Source organism: Acipenser ruthenus, chromosome 51 (assembly GCF_902713425.1).
Source record: "Acipenser ruthenus chromosome 51, fAciRut3.2 maternal haplotype, whole genome shotgun sequence".
Taxonomy (NCBI): Eukaryota; Metazoa; Chordata; class Actinopteri; order Acipenseriformes; family Acipenseridae; genus Acipenser; species Acipenser ruthenus.
The window spans coordinates 4,922,660-4,938,515 of NC_081239.1; the positions used below are offsets into that span (position 1 = coordinate 4,922,660).

General features: G+C 42.3%; 1 long non-coding RNA gene across 1 annotated transcript; it reads left to right on the top strand.

Moving 5' to 3' along the window:
- The first annotated feature begins 4,644 nt into the window (after positions 1–4,644).
- On the top strand, positions 4,645–7,028 carry LOC131722780 (uncharacterized). Its single transcript, XR_009320027.1, has 5 exons — positions 4,645–5,764; positions 5,950–5,989; positions 6,136–6,522; positions 6,608–6,658; positions 6,757–7,028. It is a non-coding gene; the product is annotated as an uncharacterized LOC131722780 (long non-coding RNA).
- The last annotated feature ends 8,828 nt before the right edge of the window (positions 7,029–15,856 follow it).

Consider the following 15,856-nt stretch of genomic DNA (forward strand, 5'->3'; position numbering starts at 1 on the left):
GAATTGGCTTTCTGTAGTGGTGTATTTTTGATTTCAAATAGCATATATCTGTAATTGTTTGCGCAATGTATTTTAATATCAAATGTATACACTATTGCAGTTTTGTTACAGGATACATTAGTTTATCTCTAATGTAATCACAGTTCTACATATAGACTGCCCCTGTTTTCATTTACGTCCCAAATTCTGGGCTGCTGTAGTTTTCAGATAACGTCCCAAATTCCGGGCCACTCTGATAACGTCCCAGTTTCTGGTCCGCTCTGGTTTTTAGATAACGTCCCAAATTCTGGGCCGCTTTGCATTTTCTAATTCAGCCTAGTTTTTGTCATGCATGGACAGTTTACCATAAACTGGATTGTGAATTCATTTAAGAGTAACCCTTAGTACACGAATCAAAGTTAATGTATTTTTTACTCTCCCATGAAGAAACTACACTACACTGAAATAGATACATGAAAATGAATTAAAGCAGTCATTTTCCTTTATTAAAGGCTAATATTAAAACACATTTTTGACAAATGTCCAGCAATATATTGTAGCATTTCGGGTTGTTTTTGGGACAGAAATGAGACTGCAAGCGTGAGTAGATGAAGCCTGTTTATTTTGACAATAATTAAATATTCACAAATTAAAATCATAAATTGAGGCAAAGGGGACTGGGAGTCGAAAGTGAAAATAAAGGATTGTATTTTTCTTTTACCCTACCCTTCCCGGTCTTTTCCCTGCTCCCCATTATATGCCCTCGCCTCCCGCCCCCTCTTTTGCGCCAAACCTACACTCCAATTCCGCTCCACACACATCCACACGCAACCCCTGCACGCACATACCACCATGCAACCCCTGCACACACCACCATGCAACCCCTGCACGCACACACCACCATGCAACTCCTACATGCACACACCACCATGCAACCCCAGCACGCACACACCACCATGCAACCCCAGCACGCACACACCACCATGCAACTCCTACATGCACACACCACCATGCAACCCCAGCACGCACACACCACCATGCAACCCCAGCACGCACACACCACCATGCAACCCCTATATGCACACACCACCATGCAACCCCTGCACGCACACACCACCATGCACCCCTATATGCACACACCACCATGCAACCCCTGCACGCACACACCACCATGCAACCCCAGCACGCACACACCACCATGCAACCCCTATATGCACACACCACCATGCAACCCCTGCACGCACACACCACCATGCACCCCTATATGCACACACCACCATGCAACCCCTGCACGCACACACCACCATGCAACCCCTGCACGCACACACCACCATGCAACCCCTGCACGCACACACCACCATGCAACCCTATATGCACACACCACCATGTCTACGCCTACTGTCCTGTTGGGTGACCTCAACATCCATCTCTCCAACCCCAGCCACTCGGCTGGATTCCTCCCTCTCCTTCACTCCTTCGACTTCTGTCTCTCTCCGTCCCCTCCTACCCACAAAGCTGGCCGTCAACTGGACTTCACCTTCTCTAGGGCCTGCTGCCCCTCCACCCTCTCTGTCACCCCCCTGGACCTCTCTGATCACTATTTCATCTCTTTTTCTCTGTCTCTCCCCACTCTCCCTTCTCCTCCTACCCCCACTGTCACCTCTCGCCGTAACCTCTGATCTCTCTCCCCCTCTGTCCTTGCCTCCACTGCTCTCTCTCACCTCCCTCCTATCGACTCCTTTTCACAACTCTCCGTAGACTCTGCTACCTCTACCCTCTTCTCCTCACTCGCCTCCTCCCTCGACTCCCTCTGTCCCCTCACCTCCCGACCTGCTCGTCCCTCCTCTCCCCATACCTGGCTCTCCTCTGCGCTCCGCTCGGCAAGAATCACACTGCGATCTGCTGAAAAGAAATGGAAGAGAACCAAACTCCCTGCTGCCCTAGACCTTTACCGCACTCTCCTCTCCTCCTTCTCCTCTACTCTCTCCTCTGCTAAATGTGCTTATTTCCAATCTGTAATCCAAGCCTCCACTAACAACCCACGTAAACTATTCTCTACCTTCTCCTCCCTCCTAAACCCTCCCCCCTCCTCCTCCCTCCTCTATCTCCCCTGACGACTTTGCCTCCTTCTTCTCTTCTAAAATCTGATATCCGCAAACTCTTTAACACCTCTCCCTCCCCCGCACCCCCTCCTGCTCCAACCCCTACACCCACTACATCCCCTACTAACTCGCCCTCCTTCTCCACCTTCTTGCCCCTCTCAGACTCTGACCTCTCCTCCCTGCTCCAGGGTCACAAACCCACCACGTGTGCCTTGGACCCCCTCCCCACTCACCTCTTTCAAGCTGCTGCTCCTGCTCTACTCCCCTTCATCTCCTCCCTCCTCAACACGTCTCTACTTTCTGGTATCTTTCCCTCTGCCTTCAAAAAAGCCTCTATCACTCCCCTCCTCAAAAAACCTACCCTCGACCCCACCTCCCTCCAGAGCTACCGTCCTGTCTCCCTCCTACCCTTCCTCTCCAAAACCCTCGAGCGGACTGTACACCGCCAGCTCTCTGCTTTCCTGTCCAACCACTCTCTGCTGGACCCTCTCCAATCTGGCTTCCGCTCTGCTCACTCCACTGAAACCCCCCTCCTGTCTGTCACCAACTCATTTAAGTGTGCCCGAGCTGCCTCTCTCTCCTCTGTCCTAATTCTCCTCGACCTCTCTGCTGCCTTTGACACTGTTGATCACTCTATTCTACTATCATCTCTTGCTGACCTGGGGATCTCTGGCACTGATCTGGCCTGGTTCTCCTCCTACCTCTCCAACCGCACTTACCAGGTAACCTAGCGTGGAGCAACCTCCACACCTCACCCACTCTTAACTGGAGTCCCCCAAGGGTCAGTCTTGGGTCCTCTCCTGTTCTCTCTCTACACCCGCTCTCTGGGTCCCTCATCGCATCCTATGGTTTCTAATACCATTTCTATGCTGATGATGCTCAGATTTTCCTCTCCTTCCCCACCTCTGACTCCACCACCTGTCTGTCTGCTATTTCCTCCTGGATGCACTCGCATCACCTCAAACTCAACCTCTCTAAATCTGACCTCCTTTTCTTTCCCTCCTCCTCCCCCTCCTGTGATCTCTCTATCTCTGTTCCTCTGGAATCTACCACTCTCTCTCCCTCTTCCTCCGCTAAGAACATTGGAGTCACCCTGGACCCCTGCCTCTCTTATTCCCAGCACATCTCCACTCTGGCACACACTTGCCGATTCTTCCTGAGCAACATATGAAGAATCCGACCCTTCCTCACCAACTATGCTACCCAGCTCCTGGTCCAGGCCCTGGTACTCTCCCGCCTAGACTACTGCAACTCCCTCCTGGCTGGCCTCCCTGCGTCCGCCACCCGTCCGCTCCAGCTCATCCAGAACTTTGCTGCCCGCCTGGTGTTCTCTCTGCCTCGCTTCGCCCACGCTACTCCACTACTCCGCTCGCTCCACTGGCTCCCGATCACCGTTCGCATCCAGTTCAAAACTCTTGTACTAGCCTACAGATGCCTTGACCAGACTGCACCCAGCTACCTCCAGACCCTCATCTCTCCCTACACCCCCACTCGACCTCTCCGCTCCGCCTGCACTAGAAGACTGGCTCTACCTCCGCTACGCTCCCCTGCCTCCAGAGCCCGCTCCTTCTCCACTCCTTCTCCACCCTTGCTCCACAGTGGTGGAATGACCTTCCTACAGATGTCAGGACTGCCCAGTCCCTGACCACATTCCGGCGCCTCCTTAAGACTCACCTCTTCAAACAGCACCTGTAGAACTCCTCTGTTGTATCCTGGGACACTATCACCCTTCATTTAAATGTGCTTTATTTTGCTTTTATCTGCCCCCTATTTTACTGCATTTAATCCTGTACTTCAGAATATTGTAATCTGCCAAGTGTTTAACCTGTAGTATTTTGTACTTAATCATATCCTGATGTAACTATCACTATTTAATCATATCCTGGTGTCACTATCACTATTATCTGCTCTATTATTGAATTGTGGTTTGTCACACTTGAACAAAAATATTGTATTTCTTGCTCTTATTGTATTACTTGTATTGTAACACTTGAAATGTATTTGCTTGCGATTGTAAGTCGCCCTGGATAAGGGCGTCTGCTAAGAAATAAATAATAACCCCTGCACGCACACACCACCATGCAACCCCTGCACGCACACACCACCATGCAACCCCTATATGCACACACCACCATGCAACCCCAGCACGCACACACCACCATGCAACCCCTGCACGCACACACCACCATGCAACCCCTATATGCACACACCACCATGCAACCCCTGCACGCACACACCACCATGCAACCCCTGCACGCACACACCACCATGCAACCCCTGCACGCACACACCACCATGCAACCCCTATATGCACAAACCACCATGCGAAAAATTATATATAGATCCTCCCAATAGTACTCAAAGAAATGAAAGAAGTTATTTACAAACCGCTAGCCAAGATCATGCAACAGTCTCTTGACACAGGGGTTGTACCGACAGACTGGAAAATTGCAAACATAATACCGATCCACAAAAAGGGAGACAAAACCGAACCAGGTAACTACAGACCAATAAGCCTGACTTCTATTATATGTAAACTTATGGAAACTATAATAAGATCTAAAATGGAAAATTACCTATATGGTAACAATATCCTGGGAGACAGTCAACATGGTTTTAGGAAAGGGGAATTGTGTCTAACTAACCTGCTTGACTTTTTTGAGGATGCAACATTGACAATGGATAATTGCAAAGCATACAACATGGTTTATTTAGATTTCCAAAAAGCTTTTGACAAAGTCCCGCATAAAAGATTAATTCTCAAACTGAACGCAGTAGGGATTCAAGGAAATGCATGCTCATGGATTAGGGAGTGGTTAACATGTAGAAAACAGAAAGTACTGATTAGAGGAGAAACCTCAAAATGGAGCGAGGTAACCAGTGGAGTACCACAGGGATCAGTATTAGGTCCTCTGCTATTCCTAATCTACATTAATGATTTAGATTCTGGTATAGTAAGCAAACTTGTTAAATTTGCAGACGACACAAAAACAGGAGGAGTGGCAAACACTGTTGCAACAGCAAAGATTATTCAAATGATCTAGACAACATTCAGAACTGGGCAGACACATGGCAAATGACATTTAATAGAGAAAAGTGTAAAGTATTGCATGCAGACAATAAAAATGTGCATTATAAATATCATATGGGAGATAGTGAAATTGAAGAAGGGAACTATGAAAAAGACCTAGGAGTTTATGTTGACTCAGAAATGTCTTCATCTAGACAATGTGGAGAAGCTATAAAAAAGGCCAACAAGATGCTCGGGTATATTGTATATAAATATATTTCTCATAAAAACTCTGGAGGCACGACAGGAGATGTGGTCGTTTCTTCCTTATCTAATTCATGAAATGATTCAGCAAAATGTGTTGCAAGGACTTCATACAAGCACATCAATTCTGTTTTTGAAAGATAACACGATAGAAGGTTACAAAACCAGTAGTTTAACTTTTGTATTGCCAGTTCTGTAACAAACAAAACAGTGTCAACTGTTTTAATCAGTGTACTTGCTCAGCTTAACGACAGGTTGTAAATGATGAGATAGTTAACATTTCCTGAAACTACCACGTCTCCTGTTGTCGTGCCTCCAGAGTTTTTATGAGAAATATATTTATCTACTAATGTTGATTTATTTGATCTCCTGGAGTTCTGTATTGCACATAGATAATACACTGAATATGGTAAGTTGTGTTTGGTAGATTGTTTGTTGACAGATTCAAATCCTTGCATTTACAAACATATGCATTTTAAACTTGGTAATGTCTCTATATGGATGATTGCCGTACATTGCTGTTTGCACTTCCACTCCTCAGAATGTATATATTTGTCTTACATTGTGGTAACCATTCTGAATTTTTGTTTTCAGTACTTACAGGCAGAAGTTATTAGAAGAATGTATAACCAATGTGAGTATATTTTAATTTAATGCAACAATAGTTACCTATGGTACCACATAGATAAGACTAATAAAAAGATTATTTTTGACATGCCTTCTGCAATTCCCTTTACAAATAATTTGCCCCACATTCAATCAATTTTACCTTTTTTCCAGATAAGTTCCATCATTTCTTTTCAGTATGCTTTGGTTTTGGTTGTGGATTAGTAAGCTACAGGCCTTATTACTGTAAGTAACCTTAATAGTGCTTTATGGTTTAATAAAGTCTCACAGCGTTGCCACATACTTAATTTCCAAACTAACATAAAAGCAATAGACTTCAGGATGAAGGAATTTTGGTTATTTTTAGGTTAACCTTACTATTGTTGAAAAGTAAAATAAACATGAGGCAGGATTAGAGTTTGATGTTTTGTTTTTAGCACCTGTATAGCAGAATCTTATTCCAGAAGTGATGACAACATTTGTGTTTTTCAGCCCTTACTATGCTTATAGTCCTGACTGTGTTTTTCACTTTGGTCTTTGAATTGGTTGGTGTGTCCTTTGGTAAGTAGTTGTCTTTTTTGCTTCAACTCAATTCAGTAAAACCACACTCATAATAATGAACTCACTCAGTGCTGCTTTATATTAGGACTTCCAGCCCACACGACAAGATGCAAAGGAAAACCATATAACAGAAGTGGTAAATGGATACAGTTTTCTTTTCAATATATATATCAAACACTTGTAATGTTTCACTATTATGTATAGCATTTTTCTTTTGGTGTGTGTTCCCTGTAGATGCATATTTTGGGTTATGTATTGCCCTTGGTGTTGCACTTCTTAACCTTGATACAAATTATGGTAAGTGGTACATGTTCTCTTGTTTCTTTGTCAAATTTTGAGTCAGTGAGTTTCATGCAATTATCTCTGAAGCATGTACACTGAAAAGCTGAGTAAATCAGAACGGTCAAATCCGTTAGGTTTGGGTAAGCCCTGCTGTGTGGCTAGTTTAAATTTATAAATATTGTTTCTGGATACATACAGTGTAGTTTAAAAAAACAAATATAACAATATAACATTAGTTTAAAAAACAAATATAACAATATAACATTGATATTATGCATAACATATATATATATATATATATATATATATATATATATATATATATATATATATATATATATATATATATATATATATTGTGGGGCAGTGAGGGCTAATAAGTATGTCAGTCTGAGGCTGACAAGATCTATGTTCCCCTGTTAAGGTGAAAAACTTGTAGTTCATGATAGGCGTCATGGCCGAAGTGGCTGGGGAAACTACATTTCCCAGAAGCCTTTAGGGCTGATGGTATTCAGCCAGAAAAGGGAAAAACACCTGTCTAATTGGGTAGATAGGGTGTTGATTGTCTGAGTGTTTGCAATTATCTGTGCTATATAAACTGTCCTTTTGTTCTTAGTGTAAGAAGGAGATGGCAGGAGTGTTGAATGTGGAGAACGTAAGTGCAGACTGATTAAAATAATTGATAAACTAGATTTAAGACAGGGAAACAGCTTAGCTGTCCTGTGTGAGTTAGGGACTTCAATACAGTGAAGTTAGTATCTTCAAGTGAAGATAGGCTTTTGGTTTGTTCTGTTTGTAAAAGGGTTTATAGTATTTTGGTTCAAATATTTACTTTGTTCCTGTGTTTTGTTTTATTTGGTGAGAATAAAAGTGCGCCAAGGCGCTGAACAATAACTCTGTCTGTGGGTGTTTGCTGTTCCTGCCGCTAGTCAGTCTTGACTGCCCGCCACGCTACCACAATATATATATATATATATATATATATATATATATATATATATGAATGAATGTTTCCACCCCAGTTTACACATTGTCCTACGGATCCGGTATAATGGCATTTGCTGTGAGAGGAGCTAAACAAAAATACAATTCCCTCTGGTAAGAAAAGACCCATCTCCTACTTCTGAAGCTTCTGAAGTGCAATTTCTGAAAATATATAAAGTATGCAGTTAATACACCTTTGACAACTTAACTACTACATTTTTTTTAGGAAAGAATGGTCATCTCATTAACCCATGATGAATGGTAACGGAATACAATTATGATAACTTCAAGTTATTTATTAAATAATTATTATTTTCAAATCAAAGAGCTTGTGATTTTCTCACAGAAATGTTTTTTTCCCTCTGCAGGTTCATCAAGATGTAAGCAAGTCTGTTGTATTAATCATCTTCTGAAGCTGCCACAGGATTCAATCAAACAGCAACATTTGAAAAATCTAATTGGATTATATTTTTGGTCTTTAAAATTCTTTCATCTAAATTTTCATCCTGTAAATATATTTAAAAAGTAAATACCTATTTTTTATTGTGCTGAGAAAACAAAAGTGAAACTATTCAGAGAGTGCTTGGGACTTTCCAGTTGGCACTGAGTGTGTGGAAAGACCCATGCACTCAGTGAATATTTTCGCTTTTGTAGGCCTATTCTCAGTACAATTAACACATTAAAAACTTCTTTATAGGATTATTGCATTTCCAGTATGCAACAAGTGAGTTTAGAGGTAAACATGCTGCTCTCTAATGTTGTGTATTTATCTGTGTAAATAATAAATCATTCATGTGCAAATTCACGTTAATATATATAGAGCAGTGTGGAGTAGTGGTTAGGGCTCTGGACTCTTGACCGGTGGGTTGTGGGTTCAATCCCCAGTGGGGGGACACTGCTGTTGTCCCCTTGAGCAATGTATTTTACCTAGATTGCTCCAGTGAAAAAAATCCCAACTGTATAAATGGATAATTGTATGTAAAATAATGTGATATAATGTATAATGTGATATCTTGTAACAATTGTAAGTCACCCTGGATAAGGGTGTCTGCTAAGAAATAAATAATAATAATATATATTTTCTTTGGTGTTATATGTTCCTCAGTATGTAATCCAGACTTTAATAATCCTCATCAACACTTGAATTCTTATTCGAAGATCTTTTGTTAGCTCCTTGTTGCTCATGGTTGTCTCTGCACACTAACATACACTATGCAACAAAGAAACCTTCAGGGGAATCCTACAGAAACAGCTGATTTTATTTTAATTTAATCAGAATCACTTCAGTTGATCTCAGGTGAAGGCAAATTAGCTTTGTGCATGATTTGGAACGTGATTGCTTAAATCTGAACACAATTACAACCCCCATTATGAGGGGTGTGTACACTTATCCAACCAAGGTGTTTTAGTTATCCATTTGTAATTAATTGTCAGAAATGTGTAGCCTTTTGCTTTTACTGTGATTTTGTAGGTTACCATGTCCAAATGAAAGTGATTTAATGGGTTTTCATTTCAGGCCTCAATGCAACAAACACTAGAAATTTTGAAAGGGTGTGTAGACTTTTGATATCCACTGTGTATATATATATATATATAATATATATATATATATATACAGACGTGCTCAAATTTGTTGGTACCCCTCCACAAAAAACGAAGAATGCACAATTTTCTCTGAAATAACTTGAAACTGACAAAAGTAATTGGCATCCACCATTGTTTATTCCATATTTAATAGAAATCAGACTTTGCTTTTGATTTTTTATTCAACATAATATTGTAAATAATAAAACAAATGAAAATGGCATGGACAAAAATGATGGGACCGCCAACCTAATATTTTGTTGCACAACCTTTAGAGGCAATCACTGCAATCAAACGTTTTCTGTAGCTCTCAATGAGACTTCTGCACCTGTTAACAGGTAGTTTGGCCCACTCTTCCTGAGCAAACTGCTCCAGCTGTCTCAGGTTTGATGGGTGCCTTCTCCAGACTGCAAGTTTCAGCTCTTTCCATAGATGTTTGATAGGATTCAGATCAGGACTCATAGAAGGCCACTTCAGAATAGTCCAATGTTTTGTTATTATCCATTCTTGGGTGCTTTTAGCTGTGTGTTTTGGGTCATTATCCTGTTGGAGGACCCATGACCTGCGACTGAGACAGAGCTTTCTGACACTGGGCAGTACGTTTCGCTCCAGAATGCCTTGATAGTCTTGAGATTTCATTGTGCCCTGCACAGATTCAAGGCACCCTGTGCCAGGCGCAGCAAAGCAGCCCCAAAACATAACCGAGCCTCCTCCATGTTTCACTGTAGGTATGGTGTTCTTTTCTTTGAAAGCTTCATTTTTTCGTCCGTGAACATAGAGCTGATGTGACTTGCCAAAAAGCTCCAGTTTTGACTCATCTGTCCAAAGGACATTCTCCCAGAAGGATTGTGGCTTGTCAATATGCATTTTAGCAAATTCCAGTCTGGCTTTTTTATGTTTTTCTTTCAAAAGTGGAGTCCTCCTGGGTCTTCTTCCATGGAGCCCACTTTCGCTCAAAAAGCGATGGATGGTGCGATCAGAAACTGACGTACCTTCACCTTGGAGTTCAGCTTGTATCTCTTTGGCAGTTATCCTTGGTTCTTTTTCTACCATTCGCACTATCCTTCTGTTCAATCTGGGGTCGATTTTCCTCTTGCGGCCGCGCCCAGGGAGATGGCTACAGTTCCATGGACCTTAAACTTCTTAGTAATATTTGCAACTGTTGTCACAGGAACATCAAGCTGCTTGGAGATGGTCTTGTAGCCTTTACCTTTACCATGCTTGTCTATTATTTTCTTTCTGATCTCCTCAGACAACTCTCTCCTTTGCTTTCTCTGGTCCATGTTCAGTGTGGTGCACACAATGATACCAAACAGCACAGTGACTACTTTTCTCCATTTAAATAGGCTGAATGACTGATTACAAGATTGGAGACATGTGTGGTACTAATTAAAGAAACTAATTAGTTTGAAATATCACTATAATCCAATTATTTATTATCTTTTCTAAGGGGTACCAACAAATGTGTCCAGGCCATTTTAGAATATCTTTGTAGAATAAGCAATAATTCATCTCTTTTCACAGCTTCTTTGCTTTATTCTATGACATACCAAAGGCATGCAAGTATACATGATAAAATAGCTTTTAATTTCATCACTTTCAGGAGGAATGAAGCATTATTTCAATGAGCTGTAAGGGTACCAACAAATTTGAGCACGTCTGTATACACAACAGCAATTGTGAGTGTAAAATCACAGTCACCACGGCGGGCTGACACAAGCTGGCGGATTCAACTCAACAGCGGGACACAGCAGAGCTGGGTTCCCGTGGAGGAATCCCACTTATTATTACCTATTTCTAACTGCATGTCAGAAAGAAATGAATACACATACATACAGGTGGGTGACAAGCCGGCGTATGCAACACAACAACGGGCGCAGCAAAGCTGGATCCCGGTAGAAATCATACGACATTTTCTCTTTAAACTGCAAGGCAGTAAAGAAAACACATATATACACACCCAATTAAAAACGGCCCGCCAAGTAGTCAACTCTACAGCGGAACATGGCAGAGCTGGGGTCCGATGGAGGATCACGCGTCTCTTTCTTTTAAACTGCAATAGCAGAGGAAACATCAAACAGTGAGTGCTGTAAGGTTTAAGCAGACTGCAATTGCAAAGCGATGCAGGCTGTTATACAGAAAAAGAGTAACACAGCATAGTGTCTGGACAGGGGTGTCTAGCCTGGACTATGTGCAGTCACACGACCGGGGCAGTGCGTCGCCTACAGCGGAGTGGAGCACCGTTTACAGGTAGAGGCAGCAAGGCACTGCTGCGTTAGGTCTGAAGCAGTGGTGAAGCACTGTGTGCACTGCGTGCACCGTGCGACCCGAGCGCCGTGTGCAGAGTACCGTGAAGCACTACATTCCCACACTAGCGGCAGATACCGTGCGCACCGCGTGCACCGAGCACCGTGCTACCACTTGCACTGAGTACTGCGTGCACAGATTCACCGAGTACCGTGCAGCACCCGCGCGCTAGCCTGTATCGGTACAGTGAGACAATGGGCACCGTGGGCACCGTGGTACCTGAGTAGCACGGGCAGAGTCTTACGCACAGCGGTATTAAAAAAACACCGGGGCAGCTGTGCACGGTGCCTACCCTGACTGCGTGGTCTCACGCCTGAGCAGCATGGAGCGTACAACAGGGGGACAGGGCCGAAGCCGCGGCAGGCAATTGACTTATACACACAGTAATACAAAACAGTGTTTAAATACAAAAGAGTGTTCAAATATTACAGGATGAGCACACTGTCTGTAGATTGAGCGACCTACACCAGAGGTGAAGGCCCACGCAGCCCGCGTACAGCTCAACCGAACAACGAGGGAAGCCTCGGTGAGGAGTATACGACTGGCCCGGCTGGAGCAGCCGCGGTATGGCTAGTCCTATGCTACAATCAAAACAAGGCCCAACTGTGGCCTGCAGGTGGCTGGTGGGCTAACTCGACAACGGGAACAAGGCAAGCCCAGTCCTGTGGAGTAATAGTGCTCTCCGAAGCAAGAAAGGGTGAAAAACACACAGAATTCTTACAATAATACTTACCGTACTAAGACGGACAGACAGAAAGAAGCAGCCTGACACGCAGAGCGTGCAGGTGCTGATAGTCAGAAATAGAATAAAAAGGCTACAAATTTAAAACTACTGATTCCAGGAAAAGCGGTGACAGCCAGCTTTCAGCACAAAGTGCAAGGGAACTAGCAGTAGTTTACGCGGCACTTTTTATAAGAAGACAGGGCTCAATGCAACACAGAGGTCTTACCTTACCAATGTGAGAAGTGAAAGAGGGTGTTCCTCCCCTGCATGACAGTTAAGTACCCTCGGGAGGCGGGACCGAGGGGGTCACTGGGGGGAGGGGGCCTGTTGGCATCTTTGATATAGGAGCTCAGTGACACCTACCAATAGGCAGGAGTGTATCCCATAACGATGTTTGGTGGCCATCTTCACATTGATCAGAATCTTCAAAAACTTGTGATCACAACATCTCAAAGTAAACTATACATGAGCAGCTAATCTGAAGTGCTTTAGTAGCCAATCCATCACATTTACCCAGTGGTTCTCAACGGGGGGGGGGGGGGGGGGGGGGGGGGGGGGCAGTATTCTGCATTTTGCACTTTGTTTATGTTCCAGAAGCTTCCCTCACATAAATATTAAATGTTTTCTCCTTTTTGTGAAAACCTGTTCACACCATTGCCTGATTCACTGAATGAATGCAATGTATCTGGCATAACATTTTATGAGGTGAGTGTGAGGGCATGGGTCAGGGTCCAAATGCGTGTGTGTCACAATTTAGGTATCTGAATAAGACTCACTGTTCTCATGATAGCCCCTAATAAAATAAAATGCTATGCTGAAACTAAACTCACCATGTGTTCAGTGTTCCAGTACTGCTACCTTGTAAAAAGCTATTTGATTGTCCTTTAGAAAGTGGCAGGAAGGAGTGGCTACATAATGATTAACTTCACAACATTTCCAGTAACTCTTATCCTAGTCAATACCTGACACTCAGCCTCCCCAGACGACTGGGCATTAGTTGAGAATGTTTAGATTTGTTGTTCATTAGTTGAGCAACCCATTTTCTCCCTAAAGAGCTGCCCTATAGTTTGAATTAGTTGATCAGATGCTTAGAGTACCAATTATATTATAGATTGCTCTGGCTCTTTCAGCCAATCAGAGCATACAATTCACATTCTGTATTCGACAATAAGCGAGGACCTAAGCCACTAACAGTGTTCTCTTCATCAACCGCTTCCCTCTTTTCAATGACATTCACAACTGACTAAATACAGGCTGCTAATGACTAGAAAACAAATCTAGATCACTTTTTAACTTGTACAGGTATATTAATAGTAAAGCAAACTATAACAGATGTATAGGAATGTGTTCTCTTCTACTCATGCACACACATGCACAATCCTATAACCCTATGTGACAGTCTGGCTCGCAGTGGTGTGGTGGATGACGTCACGGACCAGGAAGTAACTGACTCCAAACAGTGGATGGGCGGGTGAAACTGAGTGCAAAAGCACTCAGCGTATTTAATAACAAACAAACAAAATATTTAAACAAAATACAAACAAAAGGGCACGAGGGCCAAACGAATAAATAAACAAACAAGTAAGTGCCGTGCTGGATTATCCAGCACGTATTAGCAATTGTTTTTTAAATATTATTCCTTCTCTCCGCTCCCCGTACTCTCTACTCCAACACCCCAACATCAAGTGCAGAGAGCTGCAGGTTTATATACTCTGGCCGAGGGATTAACTAGTTGGTAATTATCTTATTATCCCCCGGCCAGAGTCTGCACGCGTTTGGTAAGGATGCATGACTGTCAGCTATTTAAGTAATCAGTAGCTGATCAGCCATGCATCCTCACGGGGTTTTTAAATAATAATAAAAGACGCGGCGCTTTTACCCGCGCCGCAAACAAAAATACAAATAATAATAAATAGGGGCGGGACACTCCGCCACACCCTATAATATACAATAGCTGGTTCTACAAACCATTAAAGTAAATAGATATAATAACACATTAGTTTGCTATTTATTCAGTTCAGTGCATTGTACCAGTTTGTTGCAGCTGTTTTCATTAAATGTCCACGTGAAGTCTTCTTTGAATCTTTTCATCTAAAAAAATAAAACATCCTCGAAATGAAGATTTTTTTTAATTTATATTTTTAAAGTAAGTACCACACTCTTTAATCCTGCAAGTTATTGTATTTTAAGAATATTTGAATCGTAGCTTAGAAGTAAAAGTACCATTGTCATAGATTGATAAATTACGCTGAAGCTCCCATTATTAACGTGACATTTGAGATCTGAATAACTCGGGTTTAAAAGCAGTTTTTAAGTATGAAACTCACTAAACACGGAGTCATCCAGATTGTCTCTGAAATTGGAAAAGGGTTTAACTCTGTTTTGTACTTTAGTTAAAGAAAGTGCCTAAAGATTTGTAAAATTCCTGTTTCTGCCACCCATAGCTCAAACTGTGAGGTGTATACACATGCAGGAATCCAAAATGATTTTTTTAAAAAAGAGATATTAAGGTTTTAAAAATGTAATCTGTGTTTCTTCACATCCTCATCCCCCAGATTAGAACACTTGTGTTATGAACATTCCAAAACCCAACAGAGCTTGTCAATCACCGTCCCGGAACTATGGAATGCCCGTGGCTGTACACTTTCTGTGATACAGCATTATTATGATGATGAAAACTGTTTAAATAAAATAGAATATTTAGGAAGTAACAGTTAAATGTTATCACTGAAAAACAAGCAACACACTACAAATACTTCATCAATAAGTTTCCTAGAAGCAGCTTTGTCTCCATCAGGAAATATGAGAAACACTGAAAAGGCTTTCAGTACCTGCGTTTTTTACTGAAATCTTATAGAATGTTGTTCTATAAATAACAAAATATGACAAATCACGTTAAAATTAAGGATATGCTGTCATGGCTTCTATTAATCGAAGTGTCGGCCCCAAAATCTCTTAAGGGTGGTTTTTCGCCTTCTTTTGATTCATCAATGCCCTCCGAACACCCACTCTGAAGGGAAAGAGCTGCAGGCTTTTGTGCAGATGACCATCTCCCGATTAGCAACAAATTAATCACTTAATTCAGGAGATGGCCATCTTCTACACAAGGATTTTTTTATGAATTATTCCTGAGGACAAGCTGTTACCTTGACCCTGCCAGAACACACCCACACAAAAACAATAACAAAACAACACAGTGCTTTGTTGTCATATATATATATATATATGTTACACCCTGATGGTGTAATAGCAATGAATGAAAACACTGGAGAGTTCAGTGTTCATTTGCCAGTCCACTTTATCCCTAAACATAACAATGGAGAATCAAACAGGTAAGTGTGAATACCAACAAGTCAGTCAGCAGCAATCAGTCAGTCTCTTGTTGCACTGGGTTTATATCTCTGCCCAGCGCCGCTGCTCACAGTATCTTTATGGCGATTGCTCCCCTCAGCT